General features: G+C 37.6%; 1 protein-coding gene across 25 annotated transcripts in view; it reads left to right on the top strand.

Annotated features, from left to right (window-relative positions):
* Positions 1-23028, top strand: part of LOC106090695 (protein phosphatase 1 regulatory subunit 12B) — a 225032-nt gene that overhangs the window by 164470 nt on the left and 37534 nt on the right. For 4 of the 25 annotated variants that reach the window (XM_013256608.2, XM_013256607.2, XM_059363213.1 and 1 more), the window contains exon 1: positions 9693-9860. The exons of 20 other annotated variants lie outside the window; for them this stretch is intronic. The gene's annotated coding sequence lies outside the window, so the exon portion shown is untranslated. One more of the 25 variants, XM_059363152.1, reaches the window with a different exon arrangement.

Here is a 23028-nt window from a genome sequence, read left to right as displayed (position 1 = left end):
TGATGCAAGGTAGTCGAAAATCCTCCTCAGTTTACCGTCCGCATCCATTACACCCAGAATCGAACTGCGGCTGCCACCGTCTTTCAGCATGCCGAGCTCCCTCAGCCTAAGCGCGACCTTGGCGACGCAGTTCCGAATATAGGCCTCAATGGGCTGCATATACAGCATCGCTTCCAGGCCTGCCTGCGGTGCGGATCCCTGTGAGCCCACGGCTTTCCACCATACCAGTGCTCCATAGGTCAGTACTGGCCTCCCGATGGTCGTATGCACTTTCCACTTCCTACCGAACATCCTCCTGCAGGAGTTGAAAGCGAACAGTGCCTTACGGCTTCTTTCCTCGGTCCTCCTCTTTCAGGACAGTTTTGAATCGAGGACCATGCCAAGGTACATCGCCTCCTGCGACAGCCGCAGGGTGATCCCGCCCAGGGACGGGAGTCTGAACTCTGGTATCTTGCATCTACGCGTGAAGAGCACCAGCACCGTCTTCCTAAGGTTGGTCCTGAACCCATTTCTGGTAGCCCATCGTGACAATCTCCTCAGTGATCCTTTCATGGTCTTACTCATCGTCGACAGAAACCTGCCTCGGACCAGCAGCACGACGTCGTCCGCATAAGCGATTATCCTCGTGCCATCCCCACCGAGATCCAACAGGATTTCATTAATCGCGAGGTTCCATAGAATCTGCGAAAACACTACTCCTTGGGGCGCTTCTCTGGTCACCCACCTTCTGACCGCACTATCTCCCAGGTTCGCATTATTAATCCTGCCATAAAGCGTATTATTGATCCACTGGGAAATTATGGGGTGAATTCCCGTGTGGTCCAGTTCGGCGCTTATCGATCCTATCTTCACATTTTTGAAGAAGAAAACCAAAGAGTACTCCTTCTGTCGGAGCGACGACTCAATCTCCTGTACCATCTCGTCAAGCGCCGTCTCCACCGAACTGTCTGCCTTTGAGGTATGCGCGTTGTGCCCCACTGAAGTTTTCCGGCGTCAATACTCCTCTCTCCTTCAGGTCAATCAGTCTTTCCAGTGTTTTCAGCAAAAACGAAAAATGAGGTCATGCGTTAAGGCCGCATATGTAGGTATTGCGATATCTATCTACATGGAAATAAAATTTTAAAGAACGAGCTGATTAGTATGTCGCCCCTTGTTTTAAACAGTTCAGGCTGATGTTAAAGAATAGGGCCTTTATGCGGATTGTTGCTAGCCTCTCATCCACCGGAGTAAACTTAGAGACAAGGTGTTTTAGTCTCCGACTAACTACAGCCAAATATATCTCCAATACATCCGCCAGTGTGTATACTGCGCCCTCTCTACAAAGATTGCAGATACATTCCAGGTGCAGATACGCAAATCATCGTACTTAAAACGTTTGCGAGGGTCGGCAGCATACGAGGGGTCCGTTTTCAATCTTCTTCGTTTTTATACCATCCACCATAAGATGGGGGTATACGAATTTCGTCATTCCGTTTGTAACATATCGAAATATTGATCTGAGACCCAACTAAGTATATATATTATTGATCGTCTTGACATCCTTAGTCGATTTTGCCATGTCCGCCCGTCTTTCTATCTGTCGAAAGCACTCTTAACTTTCGAAGAAATTTTGGAAAAATACTTCTTATTAGTGTAGGTCGGTTCGGATTGTCAATGGGCCGATTTGGCTGAAATTTTACTCCAAGTGTTCCATTTTGACTTCCAACAACTGTGCCAAGTATGGTCCAAATCGGCGTATAACCTGATGTAGCTCCTATATAAACCGATTTCGGATCTTGACTTCTTGAGCCAATAGAGGGGGCACAATTATTATACGTTTTGGTTGAAACTTTGCATAAAGTTTTTTGGTTTGAGCGTCAATAACTGTGCCATGTATGGTCCAAATCGGTTCATAACCTGATATAGCTCCCATTTAAACCGATTTCGGATCTTGACTTCTTGAGCCAATAGAGGGCGCAATTATTATCCGATTTGGTTGAAGTTTACCATGAAGTGTTTTGTTTTAACTTCTAACAACTGCGCCAAGTATGGTTCAAATCCGGTTATAACCTGATAGAGCTCCCATATAATCCGATCTCGGATCTTGACTTCTTAAGCCGCTAGAGGGCGCAATTATTATCCTATATGGCTGAAATTTTGCACGAATTTTGACCAATAACAATTGTGGCAATTATGGCTAAGATCGGTTCATAACCTGATGCAGCTCCTATATAAACCGATTTCGGATCTTGACTTTTTGAGCCGACCGAGGGCGCAATTATTATCCGATTTGGCTTAAATTTTGCTTGAAGTGTTTTGGTTGACCATCAACCAAAATCGGATTATAACCTGATTTAGCTCCCATACAAACCGAGTTCGGATCTTAATTTTGACAAAATTTTAAAAAAGTTTCCATAGAAATAACATTTTTTGAAATAAAATTTTGTCTCTCTCAATTGCCTAATATCTGTATTTGATTAATTTTTGTTTTTTCTATTCACTTTTATGTTGACATGTGTGTTTTTGTTTTGTCCCTATGCGCCCTATCTTTGTTTTTGCCACATGACTGGCATAGTGCTGGTAGTGTGTCAGCATTGTAAATACGCTCTTAGACATTTCTAAAGTTTGCTTCCTGGTACAAACATTGATTGCCACATATGCTCTGCCACCACCAAAAACATGCCAAAGGCAGGCAATAATGCAGCAGCAGCGTATGAATTCTGTGTTGCATGGCCAAATGATCAGACGGCGGGTATGTAGGCAGGCATGCAGGCAAACGGGGACAGACAGACAGACATGGTTAAATATTTATGTATTGGCATAGATCCATATTGACCGAAAGTGAAATGAAAGTTCAATGAACGTTTAAAAGCTATAGTTTTATATGTCACTTTGCCTAAAAATTTAATGCAGACACAAACACACACACACAGACACACCACATGGGAATCTAATTAAGGCCAAAAATGAAAGAACTGATTTCGGTATTATATATCACTATTGACTTCATTAGAGTAATCTCTTTTAGACCCTAGAAGTTTGAAATTCTTGAAAATGAAAAATATTGATTTTGTAATAGGGCCAGTTTCTAAGCGAATTGTTCAAAGCATTGACATATGGCATACCGCAGAACGTTATTTATTCTCCATATATTGTAGCTGGCCAAATGTGTCTGGACGATTTTGTTTTCAATACCCACGCTAAATAAATTTAAATGAAAGTCTTAATATTTTGAATGATTCCATTTTAATGGTTTTGGAAGATCAAAAGAATTAAATTAAAATATATGATAGGTATACATATAATGGATTTTTTCATGTTTCTATCATTGACTTTGTCCCCTGCTCAAAGCCAATGAAATTTAAAATGTTTTAAAAGGAAACCAAAAACGTAAGAGAAATAAAATCACTATTTAAAAAAAAAAAAAAAACTTGGAACACGCATAAAAGTTGACTAGTTCAAGAACCTAAAGGATCTAAAGGCTGGTACTATATTCATTTTTCACCTGTAAAAACACATGTTATTCACGGTTACTTTTTTGAAAAACTACAAGAATCTCAATATAATAATTTTATGAATTTTTATTTCGAAAATAATGAGGGAATATCCTACTGAATAAATTGCAAGTTTTTTGCTTCAAAATCTATTATCTAACTAAGTAATCATGAAAAAATTTCGCTAAAACCGAATATAGTACCACCCTTAAAATGGCTTTTTAAAAATAAGTAGTTCTTCAAATATATTGACGGTCAAAACGTTTAGAACGATAGATCCTTCCCAAACCCACATTTACTTATTCGTTTAGCATTTTCGCTATTAACATTCATAATCCTTTTATAAAGGTATTACATCCAATACAATATTATAAAAGACGCACAGGTTCATGCTATATGAAGTTTCAACCAAATTTGGATGCAAATCTGTTCTTCACTCGCAAAGATTTTTCCTTAGAATTCTATTTTGTACTGATCAGTCTTCATTACCGTATGGGGATTTGTTGATGTGGGCCAAATAAAGTTATCAGATTCGTTTTGTACTCTCAAAGAATTTTCATTGGGGTCCAATATTGTCCCATTAGGTCTGCATGTCCTGTAGGCAGGTGTTTTAATGGAGCTCGGGCTGCTAAGATTTTAACCTAATTTGATTCTCATATTGGTCCAACTAGTATACTTGTATCGATACACTTGGTCACAAGTAATAATATGAGATTTATATATTCATCGGGCACCCATATTGTCAAGATCGGCCTACATGTCCTTTTAGGGTGAATTTGTTAGGGTGGGACGGCCCCCAGTCCCCCGAAACCAAGTTTTTATATCAGATTAGGGTGGGACGGCCCCAGTCCCCCGAAACCAAGTTTTTATATCAGATTCATACTCTACTCACAAATGCCTTTACTTGTATACACCTATTACCCTATTCGGTAAACATGTCCATTTGGATTAGTTTTGGGGAGGGGCGTTCCCCCAGGTAACTTGATCCCAAACTTTTTTTTAAAAGAAATTTATGTTTTTGTGTTACCCAGGGCCAAACTTTTATATCAGATTCGTACTTGCCTCGCAAATACCTTTAATTTCATACCCATATTGCCCCATTCGGTATACATGTCCCTTTGGATGAGTTTTGGGATGGGGCGTTCCCCCAGGTAACTTGACCCCAAACTGTTTTTTTTTTAAGAAATTTATATTTTTGTGTTACCATAAGTTAGAAAACATAATTTCGCTTAAATCGAAGATTAAGGTTAGGGTGAAGTGTCCGACAAATTGGCTTTCTGGCCTTGGGAGGTATATTCTGCTTTTATTGGCATGTACTACATGTTCCTGGGAGATGGATGGTTGGAGATAAGGGTCAATTTCATTTCAAAAGTAGGAAAACCGGACTGTGTTAATTTAAGTCTCTACACTTTGGCAAAAATGAATTTGACGGGGATGCGCCCCCGATTGCGCTGAAATTATGTTATGTAGATGTGGGTTGATCCCAGGAATACGAATCAGAAGTTCGTTTTTGGAGCAAATGCCCCTGGGCCCAAAACCAGGGGCATTTGCTCCCCTCATTCGATACTGTCGGGAACGTTATTTTTTTTTTTTTTTTGCAAAATTGAACAAAAATAAGCGATACGACACTGGATGTAATTTTATACCCACCACCATAGGATTTGGGTATACTAATTTCGTCATTCTGTTTATAACACCTCGAAATATGCGTCTAAGACCCCATAAAGTATATATATTCTTGATCGTCATGACATTTTAAGTCGATCTAGCCTTGTCTGTCCGTCGGTCTGTCTGTCAAAAGCACGCTAACTTTCAAAAGAGTAAGGCTAGGGGCTTGAAATTTTGCACAAATACTTTTTATTAGTGTAGGTCGGTTGGGATTTTAAATGGGCCAAATCGGTGAATTTTTCAAGTTTTTTGCCTGTTAGGGCGAAGATCAATTAATTTTACAATTTTTGTTTGTTTCTCTTCTCTTTCGAGACGACCTTAATGATCGGAGATGCAAATGGCAAAGGGAAGCCAAAGATAGCAACACACACAAACCATTATGGGACGTGTTTCGTCTTTGGTTAGAAGACATTCTTTCTGTGGCAAATTACACTTCTTCCGTACTACACATGATTTTGTGCATCTTTTGGAAATTGTATTGATGGCTTCGAACGCTAGACAACGGCAACGGCTTTCGCTGTTGCTCCGTGTACCCAGTTTCAAATCCAACACACACCAACCACTATGGAACGTTTTTCGTCTTTGGTTAGAAGACTTTTCAACCATATTAGGTGTGTTGGCTTCAAGGGCCGTGCGTTGGTATGTTGTATTTGAATCGTATTAATAGCGAAAACGCATTTACGATACAATTATCGCATTAACCACGCTCGGTTCATGTTTTGATATACCTGCCATATAAACCGATCTTGGGTCTTGACATCTTGAGCCTCTATAGGGCGCAATTCTCGTCGATTTGACTCAAATGGTGTTTTAACATTACTTCTAACAACTGTACTAGATATGGTTCAAATCGGTTCATAACCTGATATAGCTGCCGTATAAACCGATCTTGGGTATTGACTTCTTCAGCTTTTAGAGGGCGCAACTCTTATCCGATTTGGCTGTAATTTTGCACGTGTTATTTTGGTGTCACTTCCAACCACTGCGCTAAATATGGTTCAAATCGGTTAATAACTTAATATAGCTGCCATATAAACCGGTCTTGGGTCTTGAGCTGCTAGATGGCGCAATTCTCATCCGGTTTGGCTGAAATTTTGCATGAGGTGTTTTGTTATAACTTTCAATATCAAATCGGTACATAACCTAATATAGCTGCCATAGAAACCGATCTGGGTTCTTGACTTCTTGAGCCTCTAGAGGGCGCAGTTATTATCCAATTTGGCTCCACCTCCTTTTCTTTTAGTGTTGACAATGGGCAATTTGACGATGCAACATGCAATGCTGCCGAAAATAACATAAAATATTTACGCTATCGCTCATCCACAGACAAAGTCGCCCGAAAACAGGTGACCGAATATAAGATCTCGACATCACAATACAACACCACCCATGAGTTTTTGTTGTATTATTTACAGAATTCATTTGTGTTGTTCTCACATACTTTACCCCCTCATGAGTTTACACACCAAAGTCTCTTAATCTCGTTTTCTTTAACATATATTGGTTGGGGGTTTCAAATTGATAGTCTCACTTGGGGGGGAAATTTTTAGATAAAATTCTCTCCTTTCCCTTTGAGATATTTTTTGTTTAACTGAGAACAATGTGGGAGAAGATTTCGGATATGTGCTCTTTTTTTCTTGATGTAGCCTAAGTGCGTGGAAGATGTTGTTGGTTAGAGTTGCCACTTTGGAGGAGTAAAGCATTTTTTTACTTTTGATACGAATAAGCAAAATATAAGATATAAGTCGTTGGGATAACTACGAAAACAGGGGATAAAATCGAAAAAAAACTACTAAAAGTATGCCGTGTGAAAACGGTTAGAGATATCGCTTTGAAATTTGGAATGATTAGAGATGAGATGTTAGCGAGATCATGTGGCAGGCCCCTAAAGTTGGAATTCCTGAATAAACTTCTGGCTCATGACATGGCGAACGCTGACTTCCCCGCACAATTGATAAAATTACAAAAAAAAAATTTAAACAAATAAGAGCATGCCGGGCCGAATCTTTTATACCCTCCACCATGGATCGCATTTGTCGATTTCTATGCGCGGTATCCCTTTTTAGGCAAACAAAGAATAATAAATAAGAACTTTTATGCTATTGGAGCTATATCAAGTTGTAGTCCGATTCGGACCATAAATGAATTGAATGCTGGACATTGTACAAGTAATTCTGTAATATTTCAGTCCATTCGGAAAAGAATTGCGCCTTGTAAGGACTCAAGAAACAAAATCGGTAGATCGGTTTATATCGGAGCTTTAGATCGATTCAGACCATATTGGGCACGTATGTTGAAGGTCATGGTACAAAACTTCTGTCAAATCGGATGAGAATTGCGCCATCTAGCGGCTCAAGAATTCAAGACTCAAGATCGGTTTATATGAAAGCTATATCGGGTTATGAACCGATTGGATTCATACTGAGCATAATTGTTGGAAGTGACACCAAAACACCACGTGCAAAATTACAGCCAAATTGGATAAGAATTGCGCCCTCTAAAAGCTCGAAAAGTCAAGACCCAAGATCGGAGGTTAGCATGTCCGCCTATGACGCTGAACGCATGGGTTCGAATCCTGGCGAGTCCATCAGAAAAAAATTTCAGCGGTGGTTTTTCCCTGCTAAAGCTGGCAACATTTGTGAGGTACTATGCCATGTATAAATTCTCTCCAAATAGGTGTCGCGCTCGGACTCATCTATAAAAAGGAGGCCCCTTATCATTGAGCTTGAACTTGATTCGCACTGCACTCATTAATATGTGAGAAGTTTGCCCCTGTTCCTTAGTGGAATGTTCATGGGCAAAATTAGCAACAGATTATGATCCGATTTGAACCATACTTAACACAGTTTTTGGATGCAATACCAAAACACCACGTGGAAAATATCAGTCAAATCGGATAAGGATTGCGTCCTCTAGAGGCTCAAGAAGTCAAGACCCAAAAGCGGTTTATATGGCAGCTATATCAAAACATGGACCGATTTGGCCCATTTACAATCCCAACCGACCTACACTAATAAAAAGTACTTGTCAAATCGGTCCAGATTTGGATGTAGCTACCATATAGAATGATCTCTCCATATAAGGTTTTTGGCCCATAAAAGGTGCATTTATTGTCCGTTTTCTCCAAAATTTGGGACTTTTGCGATTTGGCCCAAATCGGTCCAGATTTTGATATAACTGAAATATAGCCCGATCTCTCGATGTAAGGTTTTGGTCCATTAAAAGGCGCATTTATTGTTCCATATCGCCGAAATGTGGGACAGTGAGTTGTGTTAGGTTCTTCGACATTCCTCTTCAATTTGGCCCAGATCGGTTCAGATTTGGATATAGCTGCTATATAGACCGATCTCTCGATTTAATGTCTTAACCCCATAAAAGGCACTTTTATAATCCGATTTCGCTCAAACACATTGACTTATTGACTTATGTTAGGCTCTTCCACATCCGTGTCGTAGATGGTTCAGATCGGTGTATATTTGAATATTGCTACCAAAAAGACTAATATTTTGCTCTACAAAATTTAACAGTGACTTATACTATTTAGATCTCTCAATATCCGTGTCGAATTTGGTCCAAATCGGACCATATTGCGTTAAAGCTGCTATGGGGGCATAAATTTTGCATTTTTCACCGGATTATGACAAATGGTGGTTTAAATATATACTCAGGGTGGTGGGTATCCAAAGTTCGGCCCGGCCGAACTTAACGCTTTTTTACTTGTTTTAAATAACTCATAAACAGAAATTTTGATATCCTTATTAACGGTGGGATATTAAGGGGCCGCGCCACCAATAATGATAATGTGGGGCTCAAATGAAAGGTATTTGAGACTAGAGCACGAATCTGATTTATTGGGGCCCACCTCACCCCAAAAAATATCCTCCTAACGGGACATATTTACCGACCATAGCAATATGAGACTCAAATGAATGGTTTTTGGGAGTAAATCACCAATACAATATCCACATTGGGGTAAAATGTCTGAAAGGCCGTATCAGCATCCCCAAGCAGGACTTGTTTCCTGGCCGAGATACTATAGGGTTCAGATAAAATAAGAGAGAGAGAGAATAAAGGCACAGCGGAGTGGGCCCTGTCCAGGTAGTTCTTAAATAAAATTCAGTCAGTCAGTAGAGTATCTCGTACGTTTGGCATACTCTGAGAGCATTAAAAGTCTACAAATGTTTTTTATGAAGAGAATTTTTTGACAATAACAGAGAGAATTTTCCTTTTCCCTTATTCACATTTGTGGGGGGAAACAGGCGTTAGTTTTTCGTTTCCTTATACTCTTACTAATGTAAGAGCAAAAGATATTTCGTTCATATAAAGATCTCCTTTATTATGAAGCTGTGCGCCAATGAGCTGCTGTGCGGCTGGCGCTGAGTCTGTACGCTAACAATGACGACTATTTTGTAGAATTTTGTGGCAAAGGCGGAGAATTTTTATAAAAGAAATTTTCAAAATCATTATGAATTCAGTCAATATTTAGATCTTCAGCCAATACGTTGTTGTCGTTTTGTTTAACGAGTACGCCAGAAAAAACGAAACGTAACGAAGCTAATAAAAGGAAAACAATTCAAAAACAACAACATTAGACGAAAAAAAAAAAAACATAAAACAAAAATAGATACAGAATTTTTGTTGTATTTATTGAAAAAATTACAAAAAAAAATTACAAAAATATTGTCTTAAAGGAAAAGCAATACGGTTTTGTTTATTGTGGTATTTAGTAGAAACCAGATCACCCCCAAAACCCATCATACGTGGACATTTTCAATGGAAAATTTGTAACAACGCATTTTAATTGATTGCAATCAATATGGATGGATAATCGAGACCGCAAAATGTTGTCAGCAGAATAAAACAACCAACAACAACAACCACCGACATTATTCATATGCATATAATGAAATTATCTTTGGGGAAGATTAAATTAATCAAAATGTCTTTTTTGATGTTATATAAATCGGTCACAAATCAAGCAGCCACCAACAAGCACCAAGCCAGTCATAGAAAAGCACCGAAACTCTAAAAAAAAAAAATATTAAAAATTCTAGCTCGTTTGGGGTTTTTGGTTTTTCGAGCTGACAGTTAATGTCAGTATTTATTATAAATTTGTGTTTTTGGTTTTTCAATTTTTTTTTTCACTTTGTGTGTTTTCTACAATAATTTTTGCCATTAATATCTCAACGATCGATTTTGATGAACAACCGCAATAACAAAAACATGAAATGGATATTAAAGTCTAATAGGCAGCCAAGCCAAAGCCTGAACCCTGTCTCCAGGCATCCATCGTTCGATCGATCCATACGATCACTTTATCATTAGATGATCAATTACATTCCTTTGAAGCCTTATTTGGTTACCCAGCCGCCAACAGAACACGACCCAAAACGCATCAAGTTTGATGCCATATTTGTCAATGGGACACAACATATGAAAAGCATTCAGCCAAGTTGCAATTCAACAATGGCACAATAAATTATAAGCGTAATTAAATTTCATAGCTTAAAGCCTCATATTTTTGTTGCTTGGAGTGTTTTCATTCAACTTTTTTTTAAACTGCCATTAAAATTAAAATATCGAAAAATGATGTAAGATGTATTTTAGCTTGTTTTTTTTTTTTTTTTTTCACTGACAGTCTTTCTTTTTTTTTTGTTATTATTACGAGATTAAGAATTTCCTTCCCGTTTTGTCTGTACATTTGCTTGTTTTATGTGGCCTAAATGTTTCCGTTACGTTTTTAAAGGTTTCATAGCGGTGTTCAACAAATTTCAAAACTATAAAAAAATTGTCTCATCACTTTTTTAATTTTTTTTTTTTCGTTTTGCGTTCAAGTGACGAAAATACATTTATAATATTTGTGTTGTTTCACACAAGTCAAAAGGAAAAAATCAACAACAACAAAAACTAAATTGTTAGCAAACACCGGCAAAAATAAATACCCAAAGGCACAAATATCTGTGTTCAAATGCGTTCAAATCTCATATAGCCATCAACATCTGTTGTGATTTACGACCCGAATTCCCAAACAAATAAAGGAAATTTAAAAAAAAAATACAAAAAAGAAAATAATAATAGAATGTATTCCATCAATTGTGGAAGTAATTTCAATTGGAAGAAAAATATTTAAAACAAGTAAAAGCGTGCTAAGTTCGGCCGGGCCGAATCTTATATACCCTCCACCATAGATCGCATTTGTCGAGTTCTTTTCCTGATATCTCTTTTTAAACAAACAAAGGATAAAAGAAAAGAATTGCTATAATATTGGAGCTATATCAAGTTATGGTCCTATTCGGACCATAATTGAATTGAATTTTGGAGATCATAATAGAAGTCATTGTGTAAAATTCCAGCCAATTCGAGTAAGAATGCGTCCTTTAGGGGCTCAACAAGTACAATAGAGAGATCGATTTGAACCATATTTGGCACAGTTATTAAAAGTCATAACAAAACACGTCATACAAAATTTTAGCCAAATCGGATAAGAATTGCGCCCTCTAGTGGCTAAAGAAGTCAAAGTCTATGGTCGGTTTACATGGCAGCTATATCAGGCTACAGGCCGATTTAGACCATACTTAGCACAGTTGTTGAAAGTCATACCAAAACACGTCGTGCAAAATTTCAGCCAAATCGGTTAGAAATTGCGCCCTCTAGACGCTCAAGAAGTCAAGACTCCAGATAGGTTTATGTGACAGCTATATCCAGTTATGGACCGATTTCAACCATACTCAGCACAGTTGTTGAAAGTCGTAATAAAATACCTCAGGCAAAATTTCAGCCAAATCGGATGAGAATTCCGCACTCTTTTGGCTTAAGAAGTCAAGATCCATAATCGGTTTATACGACAGCTATACCAGATTATGAACGATTTGAAGCTTAGCGCAGTTGTTGGAAGTTATACCAAAACACCACGTGCAACATTTCAGACAAATCAGACGAGAATTGCGCCTTTTAGAGGCTCAAGAAGTCTAGACTCAAGATTGGTTTATATGGCAGCTATATCAAAACATGATCCGATTTGGCCCATTTACAATCCCAACTGATCTACACTAATAAAAAGTATTTGTGCAAAATTTCAAAGCGACTTGCTTTACTCCTTCGAAAGTTATCGTGCTTTCGACAGACAGATGGCCGGACATGGCAAGATCGACTTAAAATGGCATGACGATCAAGAACATATATAATTTATGGGGTCTTAGACGCATATTTCGAGGTGTTACAAACAGAATGACGAAATTAGTATAACCCCATCCTATGGTGGAGGGTATAAAAATTAAACTTCAAATGAATACAATGAAACGTGCTACGTTCGGACGGAATCTTGGGAACCCACCACCATGGACTCTGCTTAAAGTGTTCAGAAATGATCTTAGTGCATATGTGTACTTTACTTCTGTGAACACTCCAAAATTATTATTATTATCTGGCCTAATAAAGACTTGAAGAGGTCTACCGCTTAGCGCTGGCTCGAACAGACGTCGCACAGTGAGAGAAAATCGAAAAAAAAGTAGTAAAAAATATGAAAACCAGGGGAGATATAATAGACCTCAAGCGGACTTTTTTGAAGGGATTTTTTATCACTACCCAGCAAAAAAAAATGGAAATCGAACCACAAACGAAGATTTGACAGCCCCAACAAATTTTCGAGGTACAGAGGTGACAAATTTTAGCGGCCTGCCAAAAGCCTCCCGGACAACCTAAAGCGTTGAAATTGTGCACACCATCTCGCTAAAACCTTAGCTCTAACCATTCCCTTTCTCACATGTCACATGTTTTAATAGTTTTTGTTTTTTTTTTATATTCTCCCATTGTGCCTCGCAATCATTGAGTCCGTCATAACAGGTCACTGTCTGTTCGGAAAACTGTCTGTTGACAGACTGAAGGTTGCATGTAACGACTTCTGCAGAAGCTGTGAGGACGTCGTGGAACCCGAGATTTTTGGAACATCTATTGTGTGTGTATCCCGCCGCACTCCTTCGAACTGCCAGTGCGGGTTCTCATTTCTTTGATAATTTGTCTGATTTAGCGGATGTAAACATCCGGAAGTTGTTGGGGTTTTTAGAGTTATCTACATTGTTCAACGGCTGGAACTAGAAGGTATCGCAATGGACGAGTACTTCTAAGTGGGTCTGAATGGTAGACTGCCACTTAAAACTAACCTTAACCTTACCTTAGGTCATTTTTGCACAACTGTCGCTGACAGTAAGGTAGTTTATGTGTCATATACCATAAACGATTAGCCACATGCGGTAACTCTTGTATCGCATGTAGCTGTTCGTCATCCCAGATTCGACAGTTTTGCTTGTTTACGTTTTGATTTAGCAAGAAATGAACCTTATCGCCGAACACAATTTTTTGATAAAACAGTAAATTTGGACATTTGCCACAGAGCTCGCTTTTGAATTTCGCCACGATAACATGGCAGAGTATTCTGAACACTATTCACTTTCACAGAAATAGTTATTATCAGTGCTGCTTGCACTAATGAAATACTGAAAAAAGTCAAACAACTTTGGTGGGCGAGTTTTTTATACCCTCCACCATTCTTTTTGTAACTACTCGAAATATTCGTCTGAGACCCCATAAAGTATATATATTCATGATCGTCGCGACATTTTATGTCGACCTAGCCATGTTCGTCCGTCCGTCCCTCTGTCTGTCGAAAGCACGCTAACTTCCGAAGGAGTAAAGCTAGCCGTTTGAAATTTTGCACAAATACTTCTTATTAGTGTAGATCGGTTGGTATTGTAAATGGGCCATATCGGTCCATGTTTTGATATAGCTGCAATATAAACCGATCTTGGGTCTTGACTTCTTGAGTCTCTAGAGTGCGCAATTCTTATCCGATTGGAATGAAATTTTGCGCGACGTGTTTTGTTATGATATCCAACAATTTTTCCAAGTATGGTTCAAATCGGTCCATAACCGGATATGGCTCCCATATAAACCTATCTGGGGTCTTAACTTCTTGAGCCTCTAGAGGGCGCAATTCTTGTCTGATTTGAATGAATTTTTGCACGAAGTATTTTGTTATGATACCCAACAACTGTGCCAAGTATGGTTCAAATCGGTTCATAACCTGATATAGCTGTCATATAAACAGATCTGGGGACTTGATTTCTTGAGCTTCCAGAGGGCGCAATTTCTATCCGATTTGGCTGAAATTTTGCATGACGTATTTTATTCTTACTTTCAACAACTGTGTCAAATAAGGTTCAAATCGGTTCATAACCTGATATAGCTGCCTTATAAACCGATCTGGGTTTTTGACTTCTTGAGCCTCTAGAGGTCGCAATTATTATCCGATTTGCCTGAATGTACGACCGATTGTCTCATGACCATCAACATACGTGTTTATTATGGTCTGAATCGGTCTATAGCCCGATACAGCTCCCATATAAATCGATCTCTCTATTTTACTTCTTGAGCCCCCAAAGGGCGCAATTCTTATTCGAATTGGCTGACATTTTACACAGGCCTCCAACATATAATTTAATTGTAGTCCAAACCGGACCATATCTTGATATCGCTCTAATAGTAAAGCAAATCTTTTCTTATATCCTTTTTTGCCTAAGAAGAGATTCCGGGAAAAGAACTTGACAAATGCGATCCATGGTGGAGGGTATATAAGTTTCGGCCCTGCCGAACTTAGCACGCTTTTCCTTGTTTTTTTTTTTTTCGAATCACCTTATATGTCAGAATTCATCTTATCTTAAATAACAACATAGTAAAATATGATACAGAGATAGGAGTTTGTAAAAAAGCCATCACCCTAATGTACATGTATATTACATTCCAAATTCGAGTTATGAAATCATATCAGGAAATAGGATTTTTATTGCAACTTTTTTGTCTAGGACACAATGGGATGACATTGTCCAGTAACAGTTCGGAAATTTCGTTTTCAGTTGGAACGCGTTTCTTATTTCAAACAAAATGGCTAGTATATACACCCATTACGCTCATCCTAAACATGTACTTTTATCTACTGCCAAAAAATTAAAGGTTTTGTTTCTTGTACCCATTAAAAAGCTTCATACGAAAATGTTTAACATAAATTCAATTGACTTAATTGATAGACAAGCCATGAAAGGATGAAGACGTCATTTACTTGGATAAAATCCAAACATCGTCCAGTGAACATATTTCAATTTAATGTTTTCCCTTGTTCCTCTTTATGGCTTATAATATACTCTTGTCAAATAATTTAAAATAACGGATAACATTTAAACTCGTGTACATATGCTACTGCTATTATAATAAATATCATTGATAGGGGCCATGTGTTGACTTGGCATTTTGACATTTACGTATATTGGAAAAAAATAGGCGCCACATCATCTGTGAATTGTGTTTACGGCTGTTATTCATTCCAAATTATAAAGGCAGCCTTATGGCTTTAGTACGAGCATAAGCATAGACAGGCTTCTTGGGGGTGGGCGGTTAAAACTTTTTTGGGGGGTGCTAACCCCAAAAAAGTTTTAGCGCATCAAGGATTTTAAAAGCTTCATTGTTTTCGATGAAATTTGCTAATTTTATCGCTAATAAAAATGAGGTAGGATAACAAAGAACCAGGAACCGATGGGTTGCATGCCTAATGGTTGGAATTTTAACATAATATGATTTTTTTTCTTGCACAAATACTTTTTTTTTTGCACAAATACTTCTTATTAGTATAGGTTGGTTGGGATTGTACGAGTATTGATATAGTTGCTATATAAACCGATCTCCCGATTCGACTTCTTGAGCTTCTAGAGGGCGCAATTCTTATCCGATTTGACTGAAATTTTGCACATATCGGTTTTGATTTTCAACGGTCATCAAGTACGGTATGTCAAGTATGGTCTAAATGGGTTCATAACCTGATATAGCTGCCATATGAACCGATCACCTGATTTGATATATGGAGTCATTAAAGTGTACAATTCTTATTCAATTTCGCTGAAATTTGCACATGTCATTTTGGTATGACTTCCACCAACTGTGCCAAGTATGGTTCAAATGGGTTCATACCCTCATATATAGCTGCCATAAAAACCGATATCCTAATTTGAATTTTTGAGCCTGTGGAGGGCGCTATTATTACTTGATTTGAATGAAATTTTGGAAGTTAAATTTTTCTATGACTTCTAACAGCCATGATAAGTACGTTTCATATCAGTCAATAATTTGATATAGTACAGATATTAATCAGCCCCATGCCACTATGGACATACACCTGTTGTTGTGCACTCTAAATACAAAAAAAGTAACATCGAAAAAGAAAATTGATGATAGGAATTCCGTGCTGCTTACAAAATCCTTAATTGTTTTCCATGCCACTCCCCTAAGTTGGTTAATGTCTGGTTTTGTGTCCCCATCTAAGTGACGGTATCTGTTAGACGCGAAAGCCGGGCAATGACAAAGGAAATGCTCCAACGTCTCATCATCTTCCCCGCATGCCCTACACATGATATCACTTGCTGTACCGATTTTACATAAGTGAGCTCGTAGTGCAATGTGTCCCGTCATAATACCAATAGCTATACTGACCTCCTTTTTACTGCCTCGTCTTCTAACGATCTGGTTCCCTCCATAGAATTTTCGTCTTACCGACCGTTTCGCTGTTCCACAGGGTTGCATGCGCACGCCCGTGACCTTTCCGTCCTGGTTGTTATTGCCGTTATGGCAATTTTACTGTCCGTAAAGGTGTTCTCAAGGAGGCCACCGTAGCGTAGATGTTAGCATGTCCGCCTATGACGCTGAACGCCTGTGTTCGAATCCTGGCGAGGCCATCAACAAAATTTTTCAGCGGTGGTTTTCCCTCCTAATGCTAACATTTGTGAGGTACTATGCCATGTAGAAACTTCTCTCCAAAGAGGTGTCGCACTGCGGCACGCCATTCGGACTCGGCTTTAAAAAGGAGGCCCCTTATCATTGAGCTTAAACTTGAATCGGACTGCACTCATTGATAATTGAGAAGTTAGCCCCTATTCCGTAGTGGAATGTTCATGGGCAAGATTTGCAAAAAAAGATGTTCACACTCGACGTCCTCAAATTAGCACCATACCACCTTACGCATTTCGTAATCGCCCGGATCTCCGCCTGCTGGATCGTATTATGGTCGGGCAGTCTAAAACAGATCTCAGTCCCTGGATTCTCAATGGCCCAATCCGTTCTCTAGCTTTGATCCATAGGTGTAACATGATCTTCCAGATGGCAATGGTAGGGTTCCATCAATCCAAGAGCGTGCCGCTGGCAGCAGTGCCTCGCACACGACCTCAAGGCTCACCTCATATATCCGATCGGACTTCTTCTCTTCCTTTCAGGTTTCGTATCGTCGCCTCGATTATACCGCGATTATATGAGCTGCTCCAATTCTCCATACATTCTCCCATCGCCTTTAATCTCATAGTCGCAGTGGCTGCCTCACACTTAATATGTATATCAATGGGTCGGATATCTAGAGTAGTCTCCAGTGCCCAAGTGGGCGTGATCTTCATCGCTCCACTATATATATATATGGTATAGCATATATGTACCTGAAAAGTCATTCAAAGATGTTGACAAATGTTATCCATGGTGGAGGGAATATATGATTCAGTGCGGCTGAACTCAGCACGCTTCTAGTTGATTGTATTTATTTCAGTTTATTTTGCTTTATTTTTTATGATTTATTTCATTTTATTGGGTTGCTCAAAAAATAATTGCGGATTTTTTTAAAGTAAATAAATGCATTTTTAATAAAACTTAGAATGAACTTTAATCAAATATACTTTTTTACACTTTTTTTCTAAAGCAAGCTAAAAGTAACAGCTGACAACTGACAAAAGAAAGAATGCAATTACAGAGTCACAAGCTGTGAAAAAATTTGTCAACTCCGACTATATGAAAAATCCGCAATTACTTTTTGGGCAACCCATATTTTAATTTGTTATTTATATTTATTTTGTTGTATTTTTTTAATTACTATTTTAATTTATTTAGTTTTATTTTTGTTTATTTTTTTATTTTATTTTTTTTGCTTTATTTTACTTTATTTTATTTTGTTGTATTTTTTTTAAATTTTATTTTTTTAATTTTATTTCATTTTTTTAATTTTCATTTATTCACCATTAATTTAGTTTTGTTTTTATTTTTTTTTTACTTTATTTTATTTATTGATTGATTTTATTGTAATTTTTCATTTTATTATATTTAATTCGTTTTATATTTATTTATTTTATTTATTTATTTCATTATACCCCTAACAAACAACATATTTTCTAGCTGGTAGCTTGCTGGCCTGAAATTGCTAACATTTCTTTATATTCATCGGTGCCGCCAATCAACTTGTTTTCTTTGGTCTTAAATATCCGGTAGCCCATCAGATCCTGATGGCTTATTATTTTCAGCCGTGTTACTACTATTTTGACTTTATTTTGGTCGTATGTTTGTAACTATAGCAATTAAACGGTCAGCGGCTTTATTTACTTCGGCACAGTCAATCAACATGTCACTTTCGGTCTTAAAAATCTCAGCTGGTTACCCGTCAGGACCTGCTGTCGTCTTATTCTTTAGCCGAATAACTGCTATGTTGACTATATTCTGGCTGAACAGATATCTCAAGCCCCCATCGGGTATTGGTTCTGGCGTGCCGCGGGGGGAGGCTCCTTAGAGATACATTAACTTAAGCTATTATATCAGAAAAGTATCACTTTTCTCAGCTAGAAAACATCCAGTAGTATTAAACAAGTAAAAGCGTGCTAAGTTCGGCCGGGCCGAATCTTATATACCTTCCACCATAGATTGCATTTGTCGAGTTCTTTTCCCGATATCTCTTTTAAGGCAAACAGGGGATAAAGGAAAATAATTGCTGTAATATGGGAGCTATATCAAGTTATGGTCCGATTCGGACCATAATTGATTTGATTGTTGGAGACCATAGTAGAAGTCAAGAAGGCGCTCAAATAGTTTTATATGACAGCTGTATCCGGTTATGGGCCGATTTCAACCATACTCAGCACAGTTGTTGAAAGTCATAATAAAACATCTCATGCAAAATATCAGCGAAATCGGATAAGAATTGTGCCCCTTAGTGGCTCAAGAAGTCAAGACCCAAGATCGGTTTATATGGAAGCTATATCAAAACATGGACCGATATAGCCCATTTACAATCCCAACCGACCTACACTAATAAGAAGTATTTGTGCAAAATTTCAAGCGGCTAGCTTTACTTCTTCGAAAGTTAGCGTGCTTTCGACAGACAGACGGACGGATGGACATGGCTAGATTGACTTAAAATGTCATGACGATCAAGAATAGACGAATATTTCGAGGAGTTACAAACGGAATGACGAAATTAGTATACCCCCATCCTATGGTGGAGGGTATAAAAATTACATTATTGCTACAACTAGATAAAGTTGTCTTGTTAAAGTATTGACTCCTCATAAATTATTCGCTCTAAATTCCTAAAGATATCTCAACTAATACATCATTATCACCTAGTCTACAATAATGTCATCCATTATATTACGTGTTTTCTACTTAGCATTGCTTGTAAACATTTCTTCTGTTTGTTTTCTAACTGTGGGGAATAAAATTCAAATCCCCAATAAGTCCATTTATATGAAAGATGCATTGCTATGCGGCATATATGATCGAGTGGATGGATAGATCTCTTGCACAGGCGGTTGGACGCTTGGTTGGTTGGCTGGTTGATTTAACTGACGTGATTTCCTCATGTTATTTTTAAAACATTTTCCTTATGCTTTCGTATGAATGCTCTCCAAATATACACCGACCACCTCTTGAGCACTGCGTGGGTGATTCATTCGAAATTTAACAAAAACAGAGAATACAAACATATACTGAAAAATCTTCGTTCTAACACTTTTGTTTTCATTGCGCGTTTTTGTTTTTCTTCTTCTTCTTTTTCGTTCTTTATTGTGTTGCGGCTTTTGCAGACTATATATTGGCTAATTATTCTTCGGACTGAGGAATAAATCACACATTATATTCTTTTCCAAACACAGATTTTGCCTAATTTCTTATCGACCTAACATGTAGGTGTCCGTCCATGTGACGTCATGGCATTTTTAGTGGCGTCCAATAAATTTGATTGTTATTTTCTGGGCCACCCAACTAACTTGTGCTAGCTGCTGGCTGCTGCTTGCCCCTGACCTAACCATGAGATACACTTTGGTTTTTTTGTTAGTTTCATAATGTCTTCTTTAATTTTCATGGATTAAATGAGAAATTTTTCGTTATTTATTACACATCAAATTTTTGTTTTAGGCGAACATTGTCAAGGGAATTTAGGCAAGGCTAAAGAAATTGTCTTCTAGCCAAAGTGTTGAAAGGTTAATATATTTATTTTCGTTTTTTGTATATTTTTATGAAATTTAATATGAAACCAATAGTTTTGAGAAAATTATGATAATTATGCAGAAATTATTTTATATATCATGCATTTTATACTGTGATGTGTTAAACAAAGGCAACGATTCGATTTTTGTTGAAAACAAGCGATTCAAAAACCATTCTTAGCAAATGTGGGAGGAGAAAAATTAAAAAAAAAAAACAATATATTTTATTTAGTTTTATTATATTTTGTCTTATTTTATTTAATATTTTTTATTTTATATTATTTTTATGGTACTTTTTTTAAATGTTATTTTTTTTTTGTTTTATTTTTGTTACTTTTTTTTAAATGCTATTTTTTTTTAATTTCGTTTGTTTTTGAATGTTTTTTAATTTATTTTTATTTATTTTAGTTTAAAAAGAATAAAATTGAAATAAAAAAATCAAAACAAATGGCATATCCCCTAAAATTATCTCAGAAACAGGAATATGAAGTCAATTATAGGGGCTCAAGCCGAAAAAAAAAAAAACAAGTGGCATATCTCATAAAATGATCTCAGAAACAGGAAGCCCCAAGGGGCTCAAGGCAAAAAAAAAAAGAAAAGACAAATCAAGAGGCATATCCCCTAAAATTCTCTCGGAAACAGGGATAAGATGTCCATTGTTGGGGTCTCAAGCCAAAAAAATAAGTGGTATATCCCCTAAAATGATCCCTGAAACAGGAATATGGAGTCCGTTGTTGGAACTCCATATTCCTGTGTGTACAGGAATACAGATAAAAGAACTTGACAAATGCCATGGTGTTAAGATTCGGCCCTGCCGATACAGGGAGCAATTCCTACCCGATTTGGCTAAAATATTGCAAGACGTATTTTGCTATGACTTCCAACAACTGTATTGAGAATGGTTCAAATCGGTCGATAACCTGATATAGCTGCCAGGTAAACCGATCTGGGATCTTGACTTCTTTAGCCACTAGAGGGCGCAATTATTATCCGATTTAGCTGAAATTTTGTATGGCATGTTTTGTTTTGACTTTCAACAACTGTAGTAAGAATAGTTCAAATCGGTCCATAACCTGATATAGCTGCCATATAAACCGATATGAGATCTTGACTTCTTGAGCCTCTAAAGGGCGCAAGTGTTATCCGATTTGGCTAAAATTTTGTACAGCAGCTTCTCTTATGACCTTTAACATACGTGTCGAATATGGCATGAATCGGTTTATGGCCTAATACAGCTCCCCTATAAACCGATCTGCCTATTTAACTTCTTCAGCACCTAAAGTGCGCAATTCTTACTAGATTTGGCTGAAATTTTACACAATGACGTCTACTATGGTCTCCACTATTTAGTTCCGAAATGAACCATAGCTTGATATTGTTCCAATAACTTTATTATTTTATTTGATTTTATTATTTTTAAATGTGATTTTATTTTAAATTTTTATTTTATTTTATTTTTTGTTTTTATTTATTTTTTTTTTAATTTTTATTTTTTTAATTTTTATTTTCTTAAATCTTAAATATTATTTTCTTATTATATTTTATGCCTTATAATTATTTTCTTTGATATGTTATTTTATTTCTTTTCACATAGTTTTATTTTATTTTTTTTATTATACTGTCGGATTTATTTGTCCAGCTGAAACCAATATAGGGTTTGTTTTGTTTCTATTTAAAATAGAAAGCAAAATAAAAGCCCTGCTTTAAGTTTAAGTGCGGTTGCGATTAATGCATTTGACAGGCTGCGGAGATCGCGATTTCAAAGCTAACCAAACTCCATCATCAGTCTGCTTTGCCTATAAGGCGTTAGTCTCCTTTTTACACTCAAAAATCGTCCGTGACAGAATCGTAGAGCTATGTATAGCCCTAATGACCAACTAACGGCCCGTAAAGTTATTAAAACTCGACGTCCTTGCGTTAACACCATGTCACCTCACGCATTCCGTGATCATCCGGATTTCCGCCTTCACGACCCTGTTTGGTCAGGGAGTCGACAAGTGATCTCGATCTCTTGGGTTCTTAATGTAGACACTCAGACCTGTTCGGTCCCATAGCTTCGATTGTTCCGGGTTGAATAAAACTCAGAGCTCCGTCAACGAGTGCCGTTGGCATGAGTCTCTCGTACTGGACCTTAAGTATGGGTTCTCATTGTCCCGCCTATTTCAACGCAAAATGTTCTCTGAAGTTTTTTTAATAATCCTTATGTTGAACTTATTTTCCATCTCCATCAGCCAAACAATTGGGGCGTAAGTTAGTATTGGTCTTATCACGCTCCTGAAAACCCACTGGAGTATTCTCAGATTCATAGCGCCCAATCTATGTGAGCCTTCTTAGTACACTCCTGCTTATGACAACCTTGCCTCCTGTCGGTAGCAACCATGGTGTATAGGTTAGCATGCCCGCTTGTCGTGCCTAAACGTCCGGGCTCAAATCCCGCCGGCGAGAACATTTAAATTGATTTTTCAACAGCCTGGTTACAGTAGCCTTTCTAAATGCTGGTAATATTTGTGAGTATTTCAACCATGTACAACTTCTCAACAAAGAGGTGTCACTTTTCA

Source organism: Stomoxys calcitrans, chromosome 1, assembly GCF_963082655.1.
Source record: "Stomoxys calcitrans chromosome 1, idStoCalc2.1, whole genome shotgun sequence".
Lineage (NCBI taxonomy): Eukaryota > Metazoa > Arthropoda > Insecta > Diptera > Muscidae > Stomoxys > Stomoxys calcitrans.
The sequence above is the reverse complement of the archived record's forward strand: the minus strand, read 5'-3'. Positions and strand labels throughout refer to the sequence as shown.